The following is a 12,519-nucleotide window of genomic DNA, read 5'->3' as shown; positions in this document are numbered from 1 at the left end:
GTGTGTACAACCCTCAGGGGGGGGCAGCTTGTTGCCGGATCGGAGATGTGTGTGTGTATGAGCCCTAATTAGCAAAGGGGACAAGTATGCAAAGAATAAGCCCTATTTTTTTAGGAAAAGACGGACAAAGTATGAATGCATAAGCCTATAAATAAATAGTGTGGAGTGGTAAATGTGTCTAAACCCCATATTAATACTGTGGCATTAATCAGTTATTGATGAAAGTGTTCACTGTGTATAAGAATACTGTGCTTTTTGGCAAGCTAATAGGCAAATAGTAAAATATTGTATATTAAAAAGTGGTTATAACTGTTGAGCCTTGTTAAGGAAGACGGACATTTTTGTGATTATACAATGTTGTATCTTGTTGTAAGCAAATTTAATCATTAAATAAGTGCATAAGCATAAGATAACGTAAGAATATCTAAGTTGTGGTGACAGGCTATAAAGCATAATGGCAACCTCTCCAGTGGAGATATTAGTGCTAAAGCATTCTTTGTGTGCAGATCTCATAACTAAGATCTCCAATAAATGGCAAAAGCGAACTAAAGATATGATTACAAAATGGCCAAAGGAGGGGACCTTAGATGTGGCATAGTGAGGAGATAGAACCTTAATTATAATTAAAAAATGGCGGCAAGAAAGAAAAAGCGGGTCCAGAGGAGTTAAAAAGACAGCACGAAAGAGAGGTCCTAGCTCGGTTTAAGGAAGAATGAGTAGAGTTGGTAAAAAAGAAAAAGCAAGTGAGAAAAAAGTTGAGAAAGTCAGACAGTGAGGCACAGAAAAAGAGAGTAATGGAGAGGAAACGCTAGTTACATATGTGCAGACAAAAGGTAATTTCCCAATGTTTAAGGGAATGTTAAGTGTTGAAGAAATGCAAATGGAAGGTCATGTAGATTTAGATGGAGACGACAGAGAGCGAGGTGTGAGGTTGAAAAAGGAGAGGAGAAGGAGTAGAGAGGAAAGCACACCGTTGATTGTTATAAGAAAGTAGAGGCAGATTTACAGAGAATGAAAAAGCTATGTGGGGAAGAGGATAAGATAAAGGAACAGGAAAGGGTACAGATAAATGAGAGAGGTTAGACAGGAGCACTAACACCAGGACAAGTAAGAAGTCAGATAGATACAACATTAAGGACTGGGCATAAGTCTTTGTACAGTAGGATGATGGTGAAGAGGATTTGTTATTTAATATGGGCAGGTGGAAACAAAGAAGGAACACTGGAAGACTTAGGAACCTAGCTCCATAATTTCCAATTTACCTTGAATTTTAGTTAAAGGTGTACTGGGACAGTTATACTGTACCATGGGCAGCTCAGGATCTCGGGGGATCTGTAAATATATGTACCAAAAATGCCATGGAGGTTCAACCACTCACTGCATATATATAATCAGATTTGGAAGCTGATTTAAGAGGTTTAAGGAGAAAATAAATATCCTTTGTCAGCATATGGATAAGTGTTTAATATGTTTATCATCATTAGAAGCATGCCATAGGGATTCAATTAAGGTACTCAGTAAGCTATGTAGCTCAGGGAGGTCATAGAGTGTCCAAAGCTAAACTACAATACTGCGAGCCTCAAGTTGAATGGGTAAGGTGACTAATTTCACATGAGACGATAGCCGTAGTGCCTACCTAATTAGAAGGCATAAGCAAAGCATCAGTGTCACAACCAGATAAACAGTGATGACCTTTCTAGGGATAACAGGTTTCATGCTGACTGGAGTGAGGAGTATGCAGTGAAAACAGATCCACTATGGGAAATAATGAGAGAAGAAAAGCTGCAAGATCTAAATGCTCCCTTAAAATGGAACACACATGTACTGTTAGCATTTGAATCCATTAACAAAAAATGCATAGGTACACCTGATTATATCAAGCCATTCTATCTGTATGTGGCTTACCGAGCTGTTGGATCTGCCTCAGCTATATCGATGTAGTGATGAACTTGCTGTGATAGGGAAAACCAGCCCCTAGCTTACTACAGCACTAAGCTAGATAATATAGCTTAAGGATACCCACCATGCTATCAACAGGGTCTTGCAGCTGTACCTTATGCATATGGAAAATCATCTACGTTGACTAGGTTACCTATAGGTTGTACAGTTGATAAAACAACGGAAATTTGTTCTAACTCAAGCTGGCATTCTAGGTTATTCTTCACTGCTCACATATCCCGACATTACTATAAAGCGATGTGACACAGCTAACCCAGCTAAATTAATCCCTTATGCCTATGAAGAAGTGTCTCATGATTGTGTGGAGAATTCATTGCCATTTACTAGGATATGGCCTGATCATGTCTTAACCGATATCTGATGCAGAAATCACTTACTTTGCTGATGGGTCTAGTTTAGAGACCATATAGGAAGTCACACTAGGTATCCAATAACAATGAAGAATGGAAAAGACTTTAAACCGTCTTATCTCAGAATTGTTCGTAACCGTGTTCTACTCAATTAGCTGAGCTGAAAGGTGCCCACAGCCACCTGCCAATTATGAAAAGGGCAAATATTTTTACAGATTCAGCCTATTTGCATGGTGCATGTCATCTGTTTGGAGTGGTATGGAGGCTAAGAGGGTTTAAAAGGAGTGAAGGAACTCCCATTTAACATGCTGAACAAACAAGTAACCTAATATCTGCTATGATGCTACCAAGACGGTTGGCTGTCATTAAATGCCAGGCCCATAAAAAGGGAAATGACTATGTCACTAAGGGTAACAATATAGCAGACTTAGAAGCAAAGCGAGCATCAAAGTTTCAGCTGGCAGTGCAGGTGCCAATAGTCCTTATAGAACCGCAGCCTCAGTTGGAGGATATTATTCGGGTTCAACATCAAGCAGGTCCATACGAGCACTCGATGTGGCTCCAGAGGGGAGCGCAGAAGGACGCACAGAGTATTTGGTGTTCACATTAAGGTCTGATCATAGCACCCACAGTACTGTTACACATTTTGATTTCAGATGCTCATAGATTTGACTTTTGTGCAAGAGGAGAGGTTGTGAGAAAAATCAAGCAACCTGGGTATTGGTCTTCATATCTGCATGCTATGCTGAATGAGTTCCTAGCTTCATTTGAAATATGAGCTAAGCATAATGTCATGAAGGAAGCAGCGACACCTATTGGTCATATACCGGTTCCAGAGTGACCGTTCAAGCACTTTGTGGTGAACTATGTGGACATGATAAAGTAGGGTTCGAGGCGAAAGGTACATGCTTGTAATAACTGACAGATTTAGTAGATAGGTAGAGTCAATACCATCTGCAGATGAAGGAGCAGGAATAGTTATTAAATCACAAGGAAAGTGATACCTAGATTTGAAATTTCGTTAGAGATCAGTTCAGATAATGGATCAGTATTCATTCAGAAAATGTAAGGCAGGTATTACAACGGTTGGGAACATAGCAAAGATTTGGGTATGTCCACAGTCCCAGGAGAAAATAGAAAGTATAAATGGCAATCCCAAAGCCATAATTAATAATATTTGTAGTAGTACAAGGCTTAACTGGGTTGAGGCTTTACTTTTTGCACCAATGAATTAACAAGCATGCAAACTAACAGAAATACACACCCTGCATGAAATGCTTATGGGTCGACCCATGCCTGTGCCATTCTGTAGAAGCCATATAAAGGCCCACCGCTAAAACAATTGCAAAAATCTCATATGAACATAACTAACTGCCATATATGAAGCAATTTATGTGCAGGAAAAGAGCAAGGAGGCGATGAAGGAAAAGACGCTCCATGTCCCACCACTCCAGGAGACCAGGTCTATCTGCGAGTGTTCAGGAGGATATGGCACAAGCCCAGGAGGGAGGGGTCCCACAAAATTGTGGCAGCCACTCCAACAGTAATTCAAGTGAAAGGCAAAACCACGTGGTATCACTTGAACCATTACACTAGAGTTCCCAAAACATAAGTACCGAAAACTGAGGAAGAAAGAAAGAAGGACCTAACATCAAATAGTAACAAAAGTGCAAAGAAATCGAATCTTTATTGGGAAATAACCAACTATTGGCACAAGTTGAATACCAAATTGCACAGCGTCAAACACTCCGCTGCTCCAAATTAAGTATGAGAAACTGCTTAAGAGCAGCACCCCACTTCTGATACAGACGAGACTGACTGACTGACTGAGTCCAGTTTCCCCCTTACACAATTGACAGGACAAAGAACTGTACAGATTATGTGTGACAATGATTCATGTCCTCTATATTGTATAAATGCATTTCTATTACTAATTACTAATTTTAATTTCCTCCACAGGAAAAGTGCACGAGAAGGAAGCAAGCCTTAAACAAATTATGACAGTGTAATGCCACTAAACAGCGTTCTCTTTTATTCCAGATGCAGAAATTTTATTGAAGCAGCTAATGGGTGACGTTATTGTGTCTAATGAAATTTATTAATTTAAACAACAGACAAGGATAAATTTCTAGAAACGGTCATCAAGGATATCCCTAACTCACCCATATATAACTCTAATAAGAGACTTTACTGGTTCATATATAGATGTGTATCGTCCATGGCATGAGCCCATAATGACGTGCTGGCAACCTCTCTTGAGGGCTCCAACTGACTCTCTACGATGCGCAAAGCATCTGGGTTGAAGACTATTATATTACGACAAGGCTGTTTAAAATTCTATCTATTCTTAAAAATTGTATTGTGTTATGTATGTTTCATTGTACACTCTTAACCCGAATTAGTTGACTTTACTAGAAATTTGTGTGGAAACCCGTTGCACTAATCAAGATTAGTTTTTACAAATCTAAAACTAAACGGGTTAAGCTTTATAAACATTAAAATGTTAGTGGGTGCAGTAGACAAATCAGGTTTGCATTAGTAGTCTTTACTAAAAACCATTAGTTCACACTATTTTTTTTTGGTGTACAATTTATATTAAAAAATCTTATTGAATATTAATTCTAAGTATTGATGTCATATTACATAATGCCTTATAATTAAGAAATACTAGTTAAAGAAATAAACTTACCACATTCTAATGTTTTTATTGCTTATAAAAACAGGCAGTACAGTGTATTTATCCATGTATGAACTTGTCATACAAAAGACATGTAACATTTTTTGACATGCAATTCTTGTTTGTTAGTCAACAACTGTACAAATTGCTTATAGTAACATGAACACATAGTATTCAACAATATGCCATATCCCTATGAATGACTAAACATGCATTAAAACTAGATCGCCTTTGGCAAGTCTTTAATGCTTTCCATCACAACTTCTCCCTCGATGACAATCTTAAATGAGGCTGGATTGAGATGCAGAGAGGATGGAGCTCAACAAGAAGGATTCCAAGGTCAAGGTCTTGGAACACATGATCATCAGCAGAGTCCTAACAGAACACATTCAAGACATTAGTCATTAAATAGCTATTAATTATGTTAAACAAATAGTCTGAAACATGCAAACTAATGTATAAATTGGTTATGACTGCTTTTTCAACTCTTCATTAAAAGGGTTAGTAAAAATAACACAACATTATTCCAATTTTCGATAAGTTAACAGCTATATAAAAAATCAATAATGCAAAACTTAAAGTAGCAAAAATTACACACGCTAGCATTAACCACATGGAAAGCACATGTAAGTTACATGCATGGACTCTTAACGTTACATGCATGAGTGCGAACCAGAGGAAAAAAATAACAAAGTTAACGAAATAAACACATTGCAGCTAAACTGTGAGCATACAAAAACACTCCGGATAATGTTACAATATATGAAATGACAAAAATGGCTGAATTAAAAGTTAACGTTATATCTAAACCGACGGGAAAAAAGCGTCTATCTGCACATTAACACTTCATCATCTTTTTAGAGTTCAACATCGGTCCATATTTTGGGTTAGCACTTTTTTTCAGAAAGATATTTGCAGATAATACTCTTTATAAACTCCCCGATTCACGTTGTTTTCAACAATTAACCGTTGGCTCGTCAACCTTTCTCTTGAAGCAGCTGCAGCTCTCTGCTCAAGCGACCTGCTTTAAAAAAAAGCCCCTCCCCCTTTTCAAAAACGTAACATACTGAGTGATGTCTTCTTAACTTGATCAGTGTAGACAATTATTTGTCTAAATAGTGCAAACAACTAATACTTTTTAGCAGTGACAACTTTTTAAAAAAAAAAAAATAATAAAGAATACGTAATGACTGCTTACATTTTTTGGTTTAGACAAAATCCAGGTTAAGAGTGTAGGTTATATGATTTATCCAATTGATGTAATCCTAGAAAATCACTGTATTATTTACATGTTCATGTCATGTTATTGGGTTATGGGAAGTATAAGGTCATGGAGGTCAAGTCTTTTACTCTGTCCTAGTCAAATAAGGGCGGAGAAGTTTGGCTTGATCTTCCCTACAGTACGAATCCATAGGTTGGTCATTGATAAAAATCCAGTGATTTAATTTAATCACCAGTTAGTGTAAGGAAGACTAGCTCATGGAGTCGCACTCTAGAGTAAACAATTAGTGTGGGACTTATAAGCCCCAGAGGGGGGGGATATGGGAGAAATTTTTATTTAATTTCATTTGATTTTACTTACTTTTGGGGGATAGAAGGTACCATATCTGTATATAATCGGGGATGTGTGTGCGAAGCTGAGACATAGGCTCCTTTGTGTGCGCGTGCATAGGAACCCAGAGCTTTACATTGGGGCACCTTCATTGTGAGCTAAAGAGGGCCCCCAATGGGAACCAGATGTTGAAGGGATGTACAGCGAGCCCTGCATATATAATGGTGAAAACGGACCAGACATTCAGTTGTGTCCATGGTGCAGCTCCGGCCATTATTGCATGATAATAAAGGTCGTAATCTTCTGTAAGCAAAGCCTGACTCTGAGTATTTTTCCACAACAAGCACCACCTGGACATCCAGCGGTTCAGCGACCATAACCAGCTGTAAGCTATGTCGCCACGTCTTATTGGGATGGGACCAGAGCATACTACTTCATCGGACATCGCCTTCGCTAGTTTAAACACCTCTGTAAAATTATTCTTTCTAATCTCTGACTGAGGAAGGCGTATATCGTTAGCTTCAGCATGTACCACTATCTTAGAGAACCTGTGCTGTCCTAGAGCCCTTCCTGCAGTTCACACAGACCAAAGTGACAGACAGCGCACCGGGGTTATTTTCTTTATTTTATTAATGCACAAAGTTTTATTTTTAACATGTGTGCATACAAATAAGTAGACACTTTACAGATTCAATTAATATATAGATCTTGTCTGTACGATTAAAACTGAAAGTGTAATTAAAGTTTTTATTGGCATCATCAGTGTTTTTTTGCATTGTTCTTACACTTATATATTTTAACATGTAATTTAGGTGTAATTAGTTATAACAGCTATATTTTCTATTATAATGACTGCAGTAATGCAGCTAAAAAGTCAACTTTAATTGTTTAGGCATAATGAACTGTTTAACTGAACTCACAAGTAAATCTTAAGTTTTTTTGTGTCAAATACATTCTCAAATAACCTAAACACTGAAAATATATACCTTATTTTGTCCTCAGATTCTTTCTTGTAACTCTCCTCTCTCAGTCACATACCTGTCTGATGGCTCATTATGCAGATCAGTATGCAGGCCTTTGTCTACTCAGGTGTGAATCACTGCATTAGTAATGAAAGTTCACGCCTTCTCGCATAGACCCTTTACACTCAAAAAGTAACTTAAAAAATTTTAACCACTATATTGTTTTCTGTGAGCAAGTAAAAAAGATAATTTTCACATCATTTTGAAGCAAAACCACTAGTCCACCAGCCCAGTTCTTAAAAAGTCTTGTGAACAAATGTTCTGTATGAGTTTCATGGCCTTATTTAAGCTACTTTTATTTTCACAAAACTTACTAACCATGCATAATATTTTTTTCCTAAAAAATGCAAACACATACATTCATTTTGGTCAGGTATTATTGTAGAACAGTTTGTGCTGATTACAAGAAAAATACAGGTTGGTCAATAATATATTATAAGTAGCTGAAAAAAGCACAAATATCAGAGCATGTCCAAACATCTCAAGGGGCCCAAAATCACCCCGGACCTCAGAGGGTTAATATCTTCTCCATCAGAGTGCTCACTAACACACACCTATCACAAGTAAAATTACCATTAACGATTTACTCTTAGATACCTTGAAACCCTTCTGTGCCAGGTGTTTTAGGAGACAAATAGTGGCTTCTTTGCAGACAGCAGGCGAAGCGGCGGACACCAGTAATCATCTGCGTGCAATAGGACAACAGAATCAGTGGGGAGAGTTTGATCACCAAATGCATCTCTTACTACAGCTGAAAAAACAGCAGGCGAGTCAATAAACCCTGCAAAAGATAAGACCAGGTGAACTGACACCCCCTGTGGGTGAAGGCGAACAATGGCTGTGTCTGCCCTCCCTCAGGAACACAGAAGAAGGCAGAACAAAGGTCAATAACAGAAAAATGCTCACTTCAACAGTAAGTTTCGAGCCAGAAAAATCAAGGACATGTGTGGTAAGCTCATTAAATCGCGACCTAACAGATTAATCAGGCATACAAACAAAATGGTGAGAGAGATGAATTCCCTTATCTAAAGGACATGTTACAGTTACCGTAACTGTAACTGTAACGATATGACATGTTACAGATAATTTCGTTGAGCAACCCCTTCAATTCCCACAAAGCTTATACTTTTATTCGAGTGCGGCCCCTCATAATCATGACCCAAAGACGACATTGTAGCTCCCGTATTCACCAAGAAAGAGAATACGGAACCGTCTATACACAAATCTATAAAGGGCAGCTCATTAACCTAAGGTGACTCAAAAGTACAAAGTAACATCCTTCACTCTCCATAAACAAACATGCTACTTGTTTATTTTCTAAAATATCTATCTCCTTCCATGGTTCTCACACGCTCGCCTAATAGACATTGTAGAACGATCTGACAATTGTCACTTTAAAATTTTCATGATTTTTGGTTGACAATTATTCAAGAAGGTGATAAGGAAATTGAATTACATTTAAATTTACATTTAGGCATTTGGCAGACGCTCTTATCCAGAGCGACTTACAAAAAGTGCTTTAATGTTTACATAATTGGATACATACTTACACTGGGTTAACTAGGTTAATAACTAAGTGAGGATTTAGGAATTAGGGTTTGCTTCAGGCAGGGGCATACCACCGAAAAGGGTCCAGGTCTCTCAAAACCTCTCAAGAAACTTAATTGGAGTCTCACTCTTTTCTTGTCTATAATTAGTTACCTATGACAGATACTGACTAGCTTGCTAACATGCAAAAAAAAAAAGGAGTTGTCTCATCTTTTAAAAGTTTTATAGCCTCATTAGAATTACCTCAAAGCAAGTCATTCATTTTTCTACTACGGCCAATTTGTCTGTTTTAGGGTCTCAGCATTTTATCGTTTTTATCAATTCAGCTTCATCGTACCCATCTCCCAAAACCGATTGCAAAATAAAGCAATAATCTACACCCACCTGCTGACAGTGCCTAGAAGCCTTTATCAGCATATCAACAAAATTTAAAGGTTTCTAAAGGTTTGTTGGGAGAAGGGAGCATCTTAATAATGTCCTTCAGCGTGCTTCCAGATGGTCAAATGTCATGCACACTCAATCTGCGACCGGCACTAGGACCCGGAAGTAAAGCGGTCGCGAACCAGGAAGTATAAGAGGAGTAAACAAACCACGATTCAACGCTCAGTCATTGAGTTCAGCCCATGTTGGTTCTGGTTGTCCATCCATCGATTCGTGAGTACTCACTTTATTGGGTTTCGCTTTCTGATATTGAGTGTGTTTATAGGACGCGGATTAAATTTGTGTTTTTCTCTTGCTCCCCTTTTGTGAGAGTCCTTAAACTAAAACGCGTGGTTATCCTACCTACTCGCTCTCTTCCGCGTTTGGGTTCACCATCCACGCTACATTGGGCTAATCGCTAAAGCTAAGTAATCTGGTCGCCTAGGTTAGTTCATCCTAACAGAATGACTAAGCCTAAAGCGGTGAACCCAGCGGATTACGCGCATCTCTTCAACATGGTCGAGCTAATCAATAAGCTTACCCGGAAGATCGCTACTCTGCGCCAGGGCGTCCAAGATGTCTTACTATTCAGGTAATCCTCCAGTTTGGCCACAAACGAGTCAGAAGTGCAGCGTTCATCGACTCCGGTGCCGCCGGCAACTTCATTGACTCCACTTATGCCAAAAAAATGGGGGTAAAGATCGAGGCGTTATCCCAGCCAGTGCAAATCACTTCTGTTGACGGTCGGCCCCTGTCATCCAGCCCCATCACACCAGACTCAGACCATCACCCTCATCATAAATCAACACCACGAACCCATTCAATTCCACCTCACATCCATTTCCTCACCTCCCATCATTCTCGGATACCCCTGGCTGCTACAGCATGACCCTTTCATCTCCTGGACCAGAAATAGAATCCTCCAGTGGGGGTCGACCTGCACTGAGTTGTGCCTACGGGACCCAGCTGGGACGTGTTCCACGGAGTCCGAGGCCCCCGATGTCGACACCAACGCCATTCCTTCTGCCTACCGTGACCTGGCTGCAGTTTTTTGTAAACGGAGAGCCACTCACCTTCCACCACACCGCCCTTACGACCTGGCGATAGAGCTGCAGCCAGGCTCTGTTCCCCCCCGTGGCCATCTGTACTTGCTGCCGGCTGCTGAGACACAGGCGATGGAGGAATACATCGCCAGTGCCCTTTGCCAAGGAACCATCCGGCCCTCCTCGTCGCCAGCGGCCGCTGGCTTCTTCTTCGTGAAGAAGAAAAGGGGTGAACTTCATCCATGTGTCGACTATCGGGGGTTGAATAAAATCACTATCAAAAACCGACATCCATTGCCGCTCACCAACTCAACCCTGGACGCCCTCTCTGGTGCCACCGTGTTCACAAAGTTGGATCTCCGGAGCGCCTACAACTTGGTGTGCATCAGAGAGGGCGATGAGTGGAAAACAACCTTCATCACTCCCACGGGACATTACGAGAGCCTGGTCATCCCCTTTGGACTATGCAACGCACCCTCGGCCTTCCAACAATTCATAAACAATGTCCTGAGAGACATGTTAGGCCGATGGGTGTTTGTATACTTGGACGACATCCTCATCTACTCTCGCACCACCGAAGAACATATTCAACATGTACGGGCGGTTCTTAAGAGATTGCTCGCTCACCAACTGTACTGTAAGTTGGAAAAGTGTGCCTTTCATCAGCACTCCACCACGTTCCTGGGTTTTGTCATCTTGTCCCAGGGTGTGGCCATGGATCCGCAGAAACTGGAAGCTGTTCGTCATTGGCCCCTACCCAGGACTCTCAAACAGCTTCAACGGTTTCTCGGGTTTGCGAACTTCTATTGTCGCTTCATCCGGGGCTACAGTACAGTTGCAGCACCACTAACCAGTCTGACCAGGCCCTCCTCTCGTCCCTTCCATCTCACTCCTGAAGCCACCTCTGCCTTTCAAGAACTCTGTTACCGCTTCACCACTGCACCCATTCTTCTTCACCCAGATGCCAACCAACCGTTCGTTGTAGAGGTGGACGCGTCAGATGTGGGCGCTGGTGCTGTTCTCTCTCAGCGAGGTCCAGACCAGAAGCTACATCCCTGTGGCTTCTTCTCCAAGAAATTTGACCCCACTCAGCAGCGATACGGGGTAGGGGACCGCGAGCTGTTGGCCATAAAGCGGGCCTTGGAGGAATGGCGTCACTGGCTCCAGGGCTCCAGTGAGCCGTTCATGGTCTGGACGGATCATCAGAACTTCATCACCATCCGGAATTTAAAACAACTCAATCCACGACAGGCATGGTGGGCATTGTTTTTTGAACACTTCAACTTCCATCTGTCATACCGCCTTGGGTCCAAGAGCACAGGCTGCGGAGACTGGGCCAGCAGGTGTGCAGCCTGAACGACTCTTTGTATCCCAGCATCTGATACCCGAAGTCCTCCAGTGGGGCCACTCCTCGCCCGTCGCAGGACACCCTGGGACCCGGCGCACTCTACAGTTTGTAAAACGGGCGTTCTGGTGGCCCACCATGAGGCGGGACGTTGAGGAGTTCGTTCAGGCGTGCCCGGTGTGCGCCAGAGCCAAGGACTCAAACCAACCTACCCCCAGAGAGGTCCAGCCACTGCCCGTTCCCCGACTGCCCTGGACGCACATCGCCTTAGATTTCATCACAGGTCTGCTGGTTTCCGAAGAAAAGAACACCATCTTAACCATCGTCGACCGGTTCTCCAAAGCCGTACACCTGGTGCCTCTCACCAGACTCCCATCAGCCAAAGACACCGCCGAGCTGATATTACAACACGTAGTCCGCCTGCATGGGTTCCCCAAGGACATCGTCTCGGACAGGGGGCCCCAGTTTACCGCTAATGGTCAGACAGAATGGGCCAACCAACAACTGGAACGCTACCTGAGGTGTTTTGTTTCGGATTGCCAGCGCTCCTGGGCCCGCTACCTCAAATGGGCCGAGCTGTCCCACAACCTCCACGTCTCCTCG

This window comes from Clarias gariepinus, chromosome 11 (genome assembly GCF_024256425.1).
Source record: "Clarias gariepinus isolate MV-2021 ecotype Netherlands chromosome 11, CGAR_prim_01v2, whole genome shotgun sequence".
NCBI lineage: Eukaryota > Metazoa > Chordata > Actinopteri > Siluriformes > Clariidae > Clarias > Clarias gariepinus.
This window is presented reverse-complemented; position numbering follows the sequence as displayed.